This window comes from Monodelphis domestica, chromosome 6, assembly GCF_027887165.1.
Source record: "Monodelphis domestica isolate mMonDom1 chromosome 6, mMonDom1.pri, whole genome shotgun sequence".
NCBI lineage: Eukaryota > Metazoa > Chordata > Mammalia > Didelphimorphia > Didelphidae > Monodelphis > Monodelphis domestica.
The window spans coordinates 17,201,926-17,213,402 of NC_077232.1; the positions used below are offsets into that span (position 1 = coordinate 17,201,926).

At 35.5% G+C, this 11,477-nt stretch overlaps 1 pseudogene; it reads left to right on the top strand.

Moving 5' to 3' along the window:
• LOC100619975 (olfactory receptor 5A1-like) lies at window positions 1–11,050 on the top strand (annotated as a pseudogene).
• Window positions 11,051–11,477: the final 427 nt, after the last annotated feature.

Genomic DNA, 11,477 nt, shown 5'->3' on the forward strand with positions numbered 1-11,477 from the left:
ATGGCATCAGCTGCTCGTCCCTTAATGGGTCAAAGTCTGAATCTTGTTGAAAGAAAAGCTGAATTGGCCCTCGATACTCAAACTGAGAGATCTCTGTTGCTTTCTGTTGACCAATATGGTATGATAAGGAAAAACAGGAAGGGGAAATATTTACTTTGCTACTGATTAATCATGGGTTCCTTGTTCTGACAGTTGATAAGAAAATGCAGCATCATGGAGAGTACTTCCCAGAAAGAGCAAGCCTCATGAGTTATGTAGTTCAAAGGGAATTGCTAACCAATATTATGGAATAATGCCTTTCAATTCCATTTTTAGAATGACTGTGAGTGGTTTATAGCAGTTAGGTAGGTGGTACAGTGGATTGAGCTTTGAGACTGGAATCAGGAAGATCTTAGCTAAAATCCAGCCTCAGATACTTCCTAGTTGTATGACCTTGGGCAAGTCACTTAACCCTGTTTGCCTTAGCTTCTTCATACACAAAATGAGTTGAAGAAAATGGCATATCACTCCAATACCTTTGACAAGAAACCCCCAAAGAAGGGGTCACAATGAATTGGACATGACTGAAAATGACTAAAAAACAATGCCACAAGTATTAAGAGCTTGTCTATGTTTCATCAGCTTGAGAGTAGAAGAGAAGAGATTTGTCCATGAAGAGAAACAATTCAGAAAAAGTAAAAGAGGAGCTGTTAACATAAATGCAGCTTCATGTAGTATAGATGTTCTTTTATGGATCAATGATCTCAAAGGCTACACCTAGAGGTGAGTGTAACCGGGAAAATGTGGTTTGCCAAGACTGTGAATTGCCAAAACTGTAAAGGTTTTGGCCAAACTGTAAAGATAAGGTTTAGTGTCTTGATTTAAAATCTAAAATTAAGTGGTCACCATGGGAAAATTCCCAAATATGAAAATACCCAAGTCAGCTGGGTTTTATGGAGATTTTAATTAATACAAATGAAGGAATTAATGGAAGGAGAGAGAGAAATAGAAAATAGTAGAAAGGGCCTAGGCCAAATGGCCTAGGCCTGAGCCTAAGGGAGAGCGAGTCTGTCTTTATCACTCAGCACAAGATCATCTTCAAGCAAGCTCCAAACCTCTGAACTCCAACTCCAAATAATTTCCAATCAAAAAACTACGAACTCCAACCACCTCAATTTTGAACTCCCCTTCCTTTTAAAGAAATTTTCTCTTGTGTCACATCCCCTAAATTTTCATATCTACCAATCACAGTAGATGCTTTTCTCCAGGACTGCCCAATCTTAGTTTACATCTTCTTTTGTTCTCACCATCTCTGGTAAGATAAAATCTACTGAGTACTTCACACCTCTTTTGTAAGTTGCTTGACCTTTTAGTGATTAATTTAACCTTTATAGGTATTTAGCACCTTTTTGTATTAGATCTAAAAATATACCTAGCTTAAGGTTTAGCTTTACTATAAGGTATGAGTTAGGGACTTTTCATTGTTCAGTCAGGAGTCTGCAACTTTATCTTCCCCTAAGGCATTGTCTGAAAAGGGTGGAGTAATTTTAAAAGTTCTCAATACATTCCTGACCAAGTACCTCCATTATTAAAAATGGGGAATAGCTTAATCAATTCTTCTGAAGTAGAGTCTGAGCAGTTTTAAGATTCACATAAGTTATCTTGAGTACATGGCTTTTCCATACTCATATATCATAACAGTTTTATATAAATGTGCATCCACCCTCCCTCATAGAGACTGACTGGAAGAGTGCAACTCATGTTTATATATTATTTCTGTATTGAATTTATTGAATAACTGTGATGTTTAATAACTATGATTTTAAGTACTTTTCCTTTATTGTTAATTAAATGGTTATGTTTAAGATCGAATGGGGTCATCATTATAAGTGACTATTTTTTGTGTAAATGGGAGCTGTATAATTGAGAATCTGTTACCCTAAAAAAGAACTACATCTCTGGGGAGCCCACTGACTTCCTGTCATTAGGTAGCTCCTATAGACAGAGGATATTAGCAAGTGGGCAGTTCTCTTGGTCTCTTTCTTGGGCTTGCAGCCAGCATGGTGGCAGTGGTGAGCTAAGCATGGGGATTTTGAAATGGCTAATTAGCCATGGGCATGTGGTCTTTATTTTGTATCCTCTGTACTCCTTGATTTCTAATGATCATTAATAAATCTCCTAAAATATAATATTTTATTATTTGAGATTTCATTTTAATTTTTACAGAGCACACTGATGAGGATGCAAAAACTATAGGGGTAATTAATGACAGTGTAATAGTCTACAATGAGATTAATTTTAAGATTCTATGAATTGGGGTGTAATTGCATGATGGTGATCTTCCTCAGGGAATCCAGACCTGCAAATGTGAGGGCATGTTATAATAAATGAACCAGTCTATTTAAAATAATGCATATCTTTTCATCTGACAATACCACTACTAGGTCTATATCCCAAATAGTTTTTTTAAAATGGAACATTGTACAAAAATATTTATAGATATACTTTTTGTGGTGGCAGAAAATTGGAAACTAAAGCAATGTCCCTCAATTGTTGAATGGCTGAATAAAATATGGTATATGATGGTGATGGAATACTATTATGCTACAAGGAATGATGAACTTGATGACTTCAGAAAGAACTTGAAAGACCTACATGAACTGATGCAGAGTGAAATAAACAGAACTAGGAGAATATTGTACACAGTAACTACAATATTGTGGAATGACCAAACTTGATAGACTTTGCCACTAGCAGCAATGCAATGATCCAGGACAATTCTGAGGGACTTGGGAGGAAGAACAATATTCACATTTAGAGAAAGAACTATGGGAGTAGAAATTCAGATGAAAACATGTGATTTTTCACTTGATTATTTAGGTATATGATTTGGGGGTTTGATTTTATAAGATTATTCACTTACAAAAATGGAATAATATGGAAACATGTTTTGTGTGATGATACATGTATAATCCATTGCTTGCCAACTCCATGAGGGAAGGGGGAAGAAGGGAGGGAGACCATTTGAATCATGTCACTTTCAAAAACATGTGGAAATTATTACTAAAATAAAAAAATTAAAAACTAAAATTTAATTAAAAATAAGTGAACCAATCTAGAGAGTAAGTAGGTTGTTCAAATTCCTTCAAAGGGTTACAGTGTGGTGGTCCATGCCAGGAATATTCCATGCACATCCTATTTGAAACTGTACGCAATGAGATTTCTGCCGAGCTTTAAATCTTATTCTCTACTACTCCTCTTCAGAAAGTCCATGCTCCAATCAAATAGTACCACCACAGATCAAACTGTGCCCTACTCTTGAGGCTCTGTCTTCAAATTCTGTTGTATTTCCACAAGTCATTGTCCGTGCAGAGAATGCAGTCTCTTTTCATCCTTCTCTGTGGCTTCTCTGAATCCTTTAAGTCTCAGCTCCAGAACACTGTTTCTTTAAAGACAATGAGATTAACAACTTCCAAAGAACTGTCTCCCTTTAATTTTTTTCTTTTACTATTTTTTATTATTCCTTATTATCTTTCTTGTCTGATACATGCAGTATGTCTAGAATGAAATGTAAGCCCCTTGAAGATAGTCAAAAGACTCCATATGCCCAAGGCAGTGAACATAAGCATGTTCTCAGGCTTATGACTCAGGGACTGAAATTTTATAGCAGTGACATTGCTATAATCTCTTTTTTCAACCCCTAAAGAAGCATCAGACTTTAATTCTACTCAGCTATGGGTAGGAAAGGAGGAGATGGGTAAGAAAAATTGAGACAAGGAAAAATTCATTCCATAAGTGGTCCCCAAAGGGCTAGGGTAGAGGGAAGCAGAGCACTGGGTCTTATTGAAAGGCTTTTGGAAATATAGGGACATCCAGTACTCTTCCATGCCAACCTCTTTCAGTTTCTTGGGGGCAGAAAACTAGACTTATTGATCCCCATATCCTGTAACCCAAGAAGGTTGATGCCACTCAGCAGCTTAGCCTCATGGATGAAGCATTTGAAAGAGAAAGAAGCAAAGCATGGTGACAAGGAATAAATGAAAGAAGATCTAATTTTAAAACATAGGACCCAAACAGTGAAAACAACCAAAAGGTTACTTTAAAATAGACAGAAAACTGAGTTGAATCTAAGAAAGCCCAAGGTCTTTTGAATATTCTAATGTGAAGGACAATGGATTGGTATTATCTAATGAAAAGCAGAATCATGTGGACCAGTAGTGTCAAACTCAAATAGAACTCAACATGAACACATGAATCATACATGAGAATCACTGGAGACCACATATTGGCTTAGGAAACTACACATTAATATTATTTGTTTCACTGCATTTTTACTTAATCTGTTAAACATTTTCTAATTTAATTGGCTTTGGATCATATTCAGCTGCATGTTTGATACCTCTTTTGTGGACCACTAAAGGTCATAGAATAACAAAAGAGAAATTTCAGAGAATTAGAGAATAAAAAGAGAAATAAAACTCATAAAAGAAAAATTATGAATGAATTGCTATGAATGTTATATTTATAACAATTGATAATTGTTTATATAATATTGATAATATAATAATATTGATAATAATATCAAATATTTGGGCTGTCAAGATGGAAAAAATCTCTAAAGAATCAGAAACTAAAATGTTACAACCTTAAATATTCTGAAAGAATGAAAATAGTTAAGAAAACAAGTCAATCATCTATTGTATACAGGAAACCCATCTTAAAAATGACACATATAATTTAAAATGATATAAAAAGGTGAAATTTAATTTATGAGAGAAAATTTACTATATGCAAGATGAATCCAGAAAACATAAGAGTTATGATCATGATATTATCTTTTTAAAAATTAGAGCGGTATAACAAGGAAAACTAAATTAAATTTAAAGGAACCATAGACAATGAAGTGATAACAGTACTAAGCAAATAGCTATGAAATGACATAGTATCTGAATTCATAAAGGAAAACTTCCCAAAAATTTAAAGAAAAGAAAGTACCACAATCATTATATAAATTTTACTCTCTCAGAGTTGGACAAATCTAGGGAAAGAAAAAAAAATATAGGACAGAACTATTGAACTGAAAGATTTATGATGCCTTATGCAAGGGAACAATGAATAATAAATGTGTTTTTGGCACTACATGGGACATTTACAAAAGTAGTTCATGTACTACAATAGGAATATTATAAACAAATGTAAAAAAACGGAAATATCAGATGTCCTTTACAAGCCACAATGTAATAAAATAATAATTAAAAAGGAAAAAAAAAACCTAAATGAAGTATTAACAATGATATCTTGAATCATGAGTGGGCCAAGGAATAAATCATGGAAACAACTAGTAATCATATGGAAGAGAATGATAGTTATGAGATAACATATCAAAATTTCTGGGATAAAGGTAAAGTGGTTGTAGAAGGAAAAATTGGTATACTCAAAACAAATTAACAAAAAGGAAAATGAATATTTATAAAATTACATTATAATTAAAAATTAGAAAATAAATCAAATTTTTGAAAATCCAAAATATTAGAATAAAGGAAAATCTTGAAAATTAGGGGAAAATAGATGTAAAATAAATGATCGTAGAAAATTTAAGTGAAACTAAAATTGTTCTGGTGAGGAGACTAATACTTAACAATTAAAATGATGAGAAAGGAAAATTAAATCAAGCTGGAAGTGAATAAAGCAAACAATGACAAAAAGAAGTCATGAAAAGAACAACCAGGACTGTCTCTATATAGTTATATGCTTACAAAATCAAGAATGTGAAAGAAATTCCCATTGATTTTGGAACAGCTCAATAGGTTATGGTACTTGAATGTGCTAAAGGAAATGATGACTCTAAAAAAAACCCAAAAGCATAGAAAAACAAGTTAAATGGTGTGGAATGAGGTAAAAAGAATTAAGAAAATAATATACATATGGTTAACCTTAATGGAAGAGAAAGATCAAAAAATAAAAACTGAATGATTCTAGATTATATTGGCCAAGTTTTTCCTTCACCTTTAAATGAGAAAATGAACCTCCATTTCTTATCTGCAAAGGTGAGGTACTATGTGTGTGCAAGATAATCTACAATATAGTAAAGATGACAATTTACATGTAATTTGGGTGAAGTTCAGGTAGAAAAGATGTAAAGCTATAATAAAGCATGGCAGGAAGAAATTGACTGTACTCTTCTGTTGGCCAAGTGAATTTCAAATACAAGTATTTTCTACCAATACAAATATAACTCAAGAAATATATATATTTTTTAAACTCTTACCTTCCATGTTGGAGTCAATACTGTGTATTGGCTCCAAGGCAGAAGAGTGGTAATGAATAGGCAATGGGGTTTAAGGGACTTGCCCAGGGTCACACTGCTGGGAAGTGTCCAAAGTGAACCTAGGACCTCCCATCTCTAGGCCTGACTCTCAATCCACTGAGCCACCCAGCTGCCCCAAGAAATATTTTTAAAAACCCATTGGGAACAGCCTATATTAGTCAGATTGTAGCTGATGTTGGAGGTAGAGAAAAAGCATAAGCCTATCTATTGTTGTCCTTGGAGGATCAGAGAAAAGCAATTTGCCTTTGCTCTGTGTCAAATTTAGAAGAGAAACTGGAGAAGCAGAAACATAAAAATGGGCTGAGGTTGGATGTTACTGCTAATTTTTAAGGGCTGCCTAAGAAAGTAGACACTCATATGTGGAGGAAAGACAGTGTCTTCTTTCCCTCCACAATATACCTAGTACTGATGCATTTCTAATTAAGGTGAAATGGTCTTGAATGCAGAGACTATCTCACATTTCTCTAAGTATCCCCAGAACTTAACAATGTACTTAGTATGTAGTGAACACAAGACACTTTTTATCATTCATTAATTAAAAAAATAAAATAATGGAAGAGACAATTAATATAAAAAAGAATCAATTTTGATAGTGACTCACATGTAGGTATTATTAATGATATATGCAATTGGGGAGGTGCCTGTCTTGAACTAGTCTTATAAGTAGGTACCAAGGTTTCTGTGGTGCTAGAGAAAGGAAAATGTTAAAAAATTTTATACTGCATAAGCTTTTAAAATCATTATCCACTATTTTTTCACTCTTTACATTTTGGCAACCTGGGACAAAGATTGTTACACTTCCCTAGGTAGAACTCTGGTCTTCACCCCAGGGTAAAAATCAGGGAAGATATTAATCAAAGATTACATTTCTCTCTCTTCTCTCCTCTCTCTCTCCCTCCCTCCCTCTCTCTTTCTCTCTTTTCTCTCTCTCTCTTCTATACTCTCTCTCTGTCTCTCTCTCCCTCCCTCTCCGTCTTTGTCTGATCTCTTTGTCTCTCCCTCCCTCCCTCTCTCTTTCTCTCTTTTCTCTCTCTCTCTTCTATACTCTCTCTGTCTCTCTCTCCCTCCCTCTCCATCTTTGTCTCATCTCTTTGTCTCTCCCTCCCTCTCTTTCTCTGTTACTGTCTCTGTCTCTGTCTCCTCTCTTCTCTTTCTTCTTTTACTCCTTTTTCCTCTCTTCTCTCCCTTCTCTCATCTTTCTTCTCTCTCCCTCCCTCTCTCTCTCTCTCTCTCTCTCTCTCTCTCTCTCTCTCTCTCTCTCTCTCTCTCTCTCTCTCTCTCTCTCTCTCTCTCTCTCTCTTCTTAGGAAGTGCCTCTTTGCTATCACCATATTCACTAGCTCAGCCCAGTTAGACAATACAGTGGTGCATGTAAACTTTATTCCAATGTGAAGGAATTCTAGGATACAAACTACTTACATTTAAAACAAGTCACTTGGCCAGTCTTGCCTTTATCTGTTTCAATTGTAAAGATGTTAAACAACATGCTGTCTCTCTCCTCCACCTGCTCTCCAATTCTGCTCTCCATTTGGCCTTATCAGCCTGCCCCATGACCTGCTCTTCCCCTTGCCCCAGTTCCATCTTCAAGCCTGTCTTTAGTCCCCTCCTCCCCCAGGTTAATACAAACCATCTTTTTGTTTCTGAAGAGACAAGGTAACATGGTGGTGTAGCACGAAGACCACTGGGTGTGGAATGAGCAGATGAAGCAGAGCTTCAAATCATGGATTTGCCCTTTGCTAGCTTTGTGACCTTTAACAAATCATTAACTTAGCCTCAATGAAGGCAATGGGCTCTTAAATTCCTTTATCCCCATGCCCTATACTGTGTAAGCTCCATAAGGGGTCCATCCTTTCTAGGATATTTCTTCATCCTTCTCCCAAATCACTTTAACTTCATTTAACTTCTTCACATAGTCTCATCATTTGTAAAATGATGGCATTAGGCTTCAAATTATCTTGTATTATATTTTGTACATATCGTGGGCATGTGTTTGTGTATGTTTTCTCCACTTATAGAATATAATCTCTTCCAAAATGACTAATTAATTTTTTGTATTTGTTTCTCTTAGGAGGTGTTAGTAAACACTTCATGATTGAGCTCATTGATTGATAGAAAATTGTTATCCCAATGCTTCTAGCTTCTGTAGATAGTACTGAGCTCCTAGCTTTGTCATAGAACTAGCCTTGGGTCAGATTCATGGTTTTCTAGCCCAAGGAAGTTGGGAGATAGTTTAACTTCGGACATGGGCATTGGGAATAGATATTTTAAATATATTTTTGATTTGTCTGATTATCTATTTTAAGTGTACAATTCATTTTCACTCACTGTATAATAACATGTAATTGATGACAAAATGCTCACTTTTAGCATGAAGAAATACAGGAAGATTGTAGACTTATGAGCATTAATTAGAAAAGACTGCACCCCCACAAAGGTATTAGAAGTTTGGGAATAGCCAGAGAACATGCAGAAAGGATTTTATAGCATTTTAAAAGATCACTCATATCTTTTGAATTAATTTATATTTCTAGAACACTGTATATTTTTCAAAATGTTTTTCTCATATTCAACTAGGATCCATTGTAAATATGAATATTGGTATTTTTTGTTTAACAGGTAGAGAGAAACTGGCATTTATGAAGTTGCTCCTATGTGCCAAGTATTGGGGATACAATTATAAACAAAAAATTAGTCCCTGGCCTGAAGGAGCTTATATTCTAATAAAGAAAAATAATATACACCCAAAAATGGAGCTAAAAGTGGAGGAGGAAAGGTACCTGGTGACATGCTTCTGAAGTCTAGAAAGTCAATAATAGAGCCTAGAGAAGAATAAGGATAAGTCAGCCTGGGCCCCTCCACAAAATGGAAATTCCAAGAAAAACTCAAGGATGAGATAAGTGGAGCAGCCTTCACAGAGGAAAATTCTAGGCTTACCAGGTCACAGATGTGCTAGGTTATTCTAGGGTAAGCCTTGGAGCCAATACACAGTATTGATTCCAAGATGGAAGGTAAGGGTTTAATCAATCAATCAATCAATCAATCAATAAACAAACAAACAAACAAACAAATAAAGTTGATCATACTGAGGCAGAAGAGAAAAAATTCCTTCTCAAGGTCACATACCAAATGACAAATATCACTGTTTTGTTCAGTTATTTCAATAATGTCCAACTCTTCATGATCCTATTTGGAGTTTTCTTGGCAAAGATGCTGGAGGGTTTTACCATTTCCTTCCTCAACTCATTTGACAGATGAAGAAACTGAAACAAAGAGTTTGGTTAAGGGGCTTCCACAGGAGCAGAGATAGTAATAAGCATTTGAGGTCAGACTTAAATGAAGGAAGCCTAGCATTCTATCCACTGCACTGCCTAGCTGCCCCAAACAATACTTAAAGCAATCCAATTCAGTCCAGCCAATACCTGTTACCTCCAATTATGAGCCAAAAACAAAGACAAACCTGATATAGCTCTGGTCCTCCAAAAGCTTATATTCTATAGGATAATATGTAAGTAGATAAACAAAAACAACCTCATAGAAAGTAATTTCAAGAGGCAAAGAAAAGTAGGATAACCAGAAAAATCCAAGTGTAGAAGGTAGTACCTAAGGGGAAGGGAAGGTAACAAACATTTATATAACACCTACTGTGTGCCAGACATTGTGCTAAAACCTTTTAAAAATATTATCTGATTTGATCCTCACAACAACTCTATAAATTAGGTGCTATTATTATTCCAATTTTATGCTTGAGGAAACCAAGGAAAACAGAGCTTATACCACAGTCACATGGCTAGTAAATATTTGAAACTAGATTTAAACTCAGAACCCTTTTCACTATGGCAATATCTGAGCTGTACTTTGAAGGAAATTAGGGATAAGAGATTAAAAGGAAGAGAGAGAAGATGTCATTTAAGGGAAAAGAGATATTATGACAATTTGACTGGAACAGGGAATGTAGGGAACTCACCCCAAATATGTGTAGAAAATGAGAGATCTAGACTGTGAAGGGCCTTAACTGCCAGGCTGAGGATTTTGAATTTCATTCTTAAAATATAGTTTCTGAGTAAGGAAATGGCACCTTAAGAAAAATCCCACAAACATTTTCTACCTTTTATTTGTTCTCTCAGCACATCTAGGGATATGGGGAAAAAATGAGACTTCTGTCATTATGTTCATTCTCCAAGGATTCTCAGATCAACCAGAGATACAGATGATCCTCTTTTCAATATCTCTAGGAAATTACCTCATGACTCTGACCTGGAACCTTGGTCTCATCATCCTCATCAGAAGTGACTCTTATCTTCATTCTCCCATGTACTTCTTCCTCAGTTTCCTAGCCTTCATGGATACCTACTATTCTACCTCTATTAACCCTAGAATGCTCTTTGACTTCTTCCACCAAAAAAGAATATATCCTTCTGGGCCTGTGCTACTCAATATTTCTTTATAGCCTGGATGGCTCTAGTTGAGTGCTGTCTCTTGGCCAACATGGTATATGATCGCTATGTAGCCATTTGTAGCCCACTAAGATATTCTGCTATCATGGATCTCCAAGTCTGTAGGAAAATGGTGGTTGGGCCTTATGTGATTGGATTTTTCTATAGCCTTTTTCAGACAACCTCTGACTTCCATCTCCATTTCTGTGGACCAAACATAATTAAGCATTTTTTTTTTCTGTGATGTGCCTCAAATTCTAATCTTGTCCTGTTCTGATTCCTTCATTAACCAGATAGTGATATTTGTGTAAATGTGTATTCGAAGTTTGGGAATAGCCAGAGAATGCTATGAATATATTATTTCAATTGAACATCACAATGACTCTATGAAATATTTATCATAATATAATAGGTATTATTATCCCCCTTTTCCAGATGAAGAAACAACTTGTAGGTAGGAGAGTTGGCTTTAAGACTTGTTAGCCCTTCCCTTTGACTCTCATTGTGTTGCCCTGGAGAAAACCCTTCACTTTTGTGAATTCCAATTTTCTTGTGTTTTCTGTTCTTCTCCTGGTCTTGTCTCCAGCTTTCTGAACTCCATGACTTCTCTACTGTTGGCTCATACATCCATGTTGGTGAGTGAAATGCTGACTTAGAGCCCTGACTTTCTTGGAGGTGTAAAACCAAAAGGCCCATCATCTTAAGACCCTTTTCCCTGATTAGGGCCTTAGTATTTCT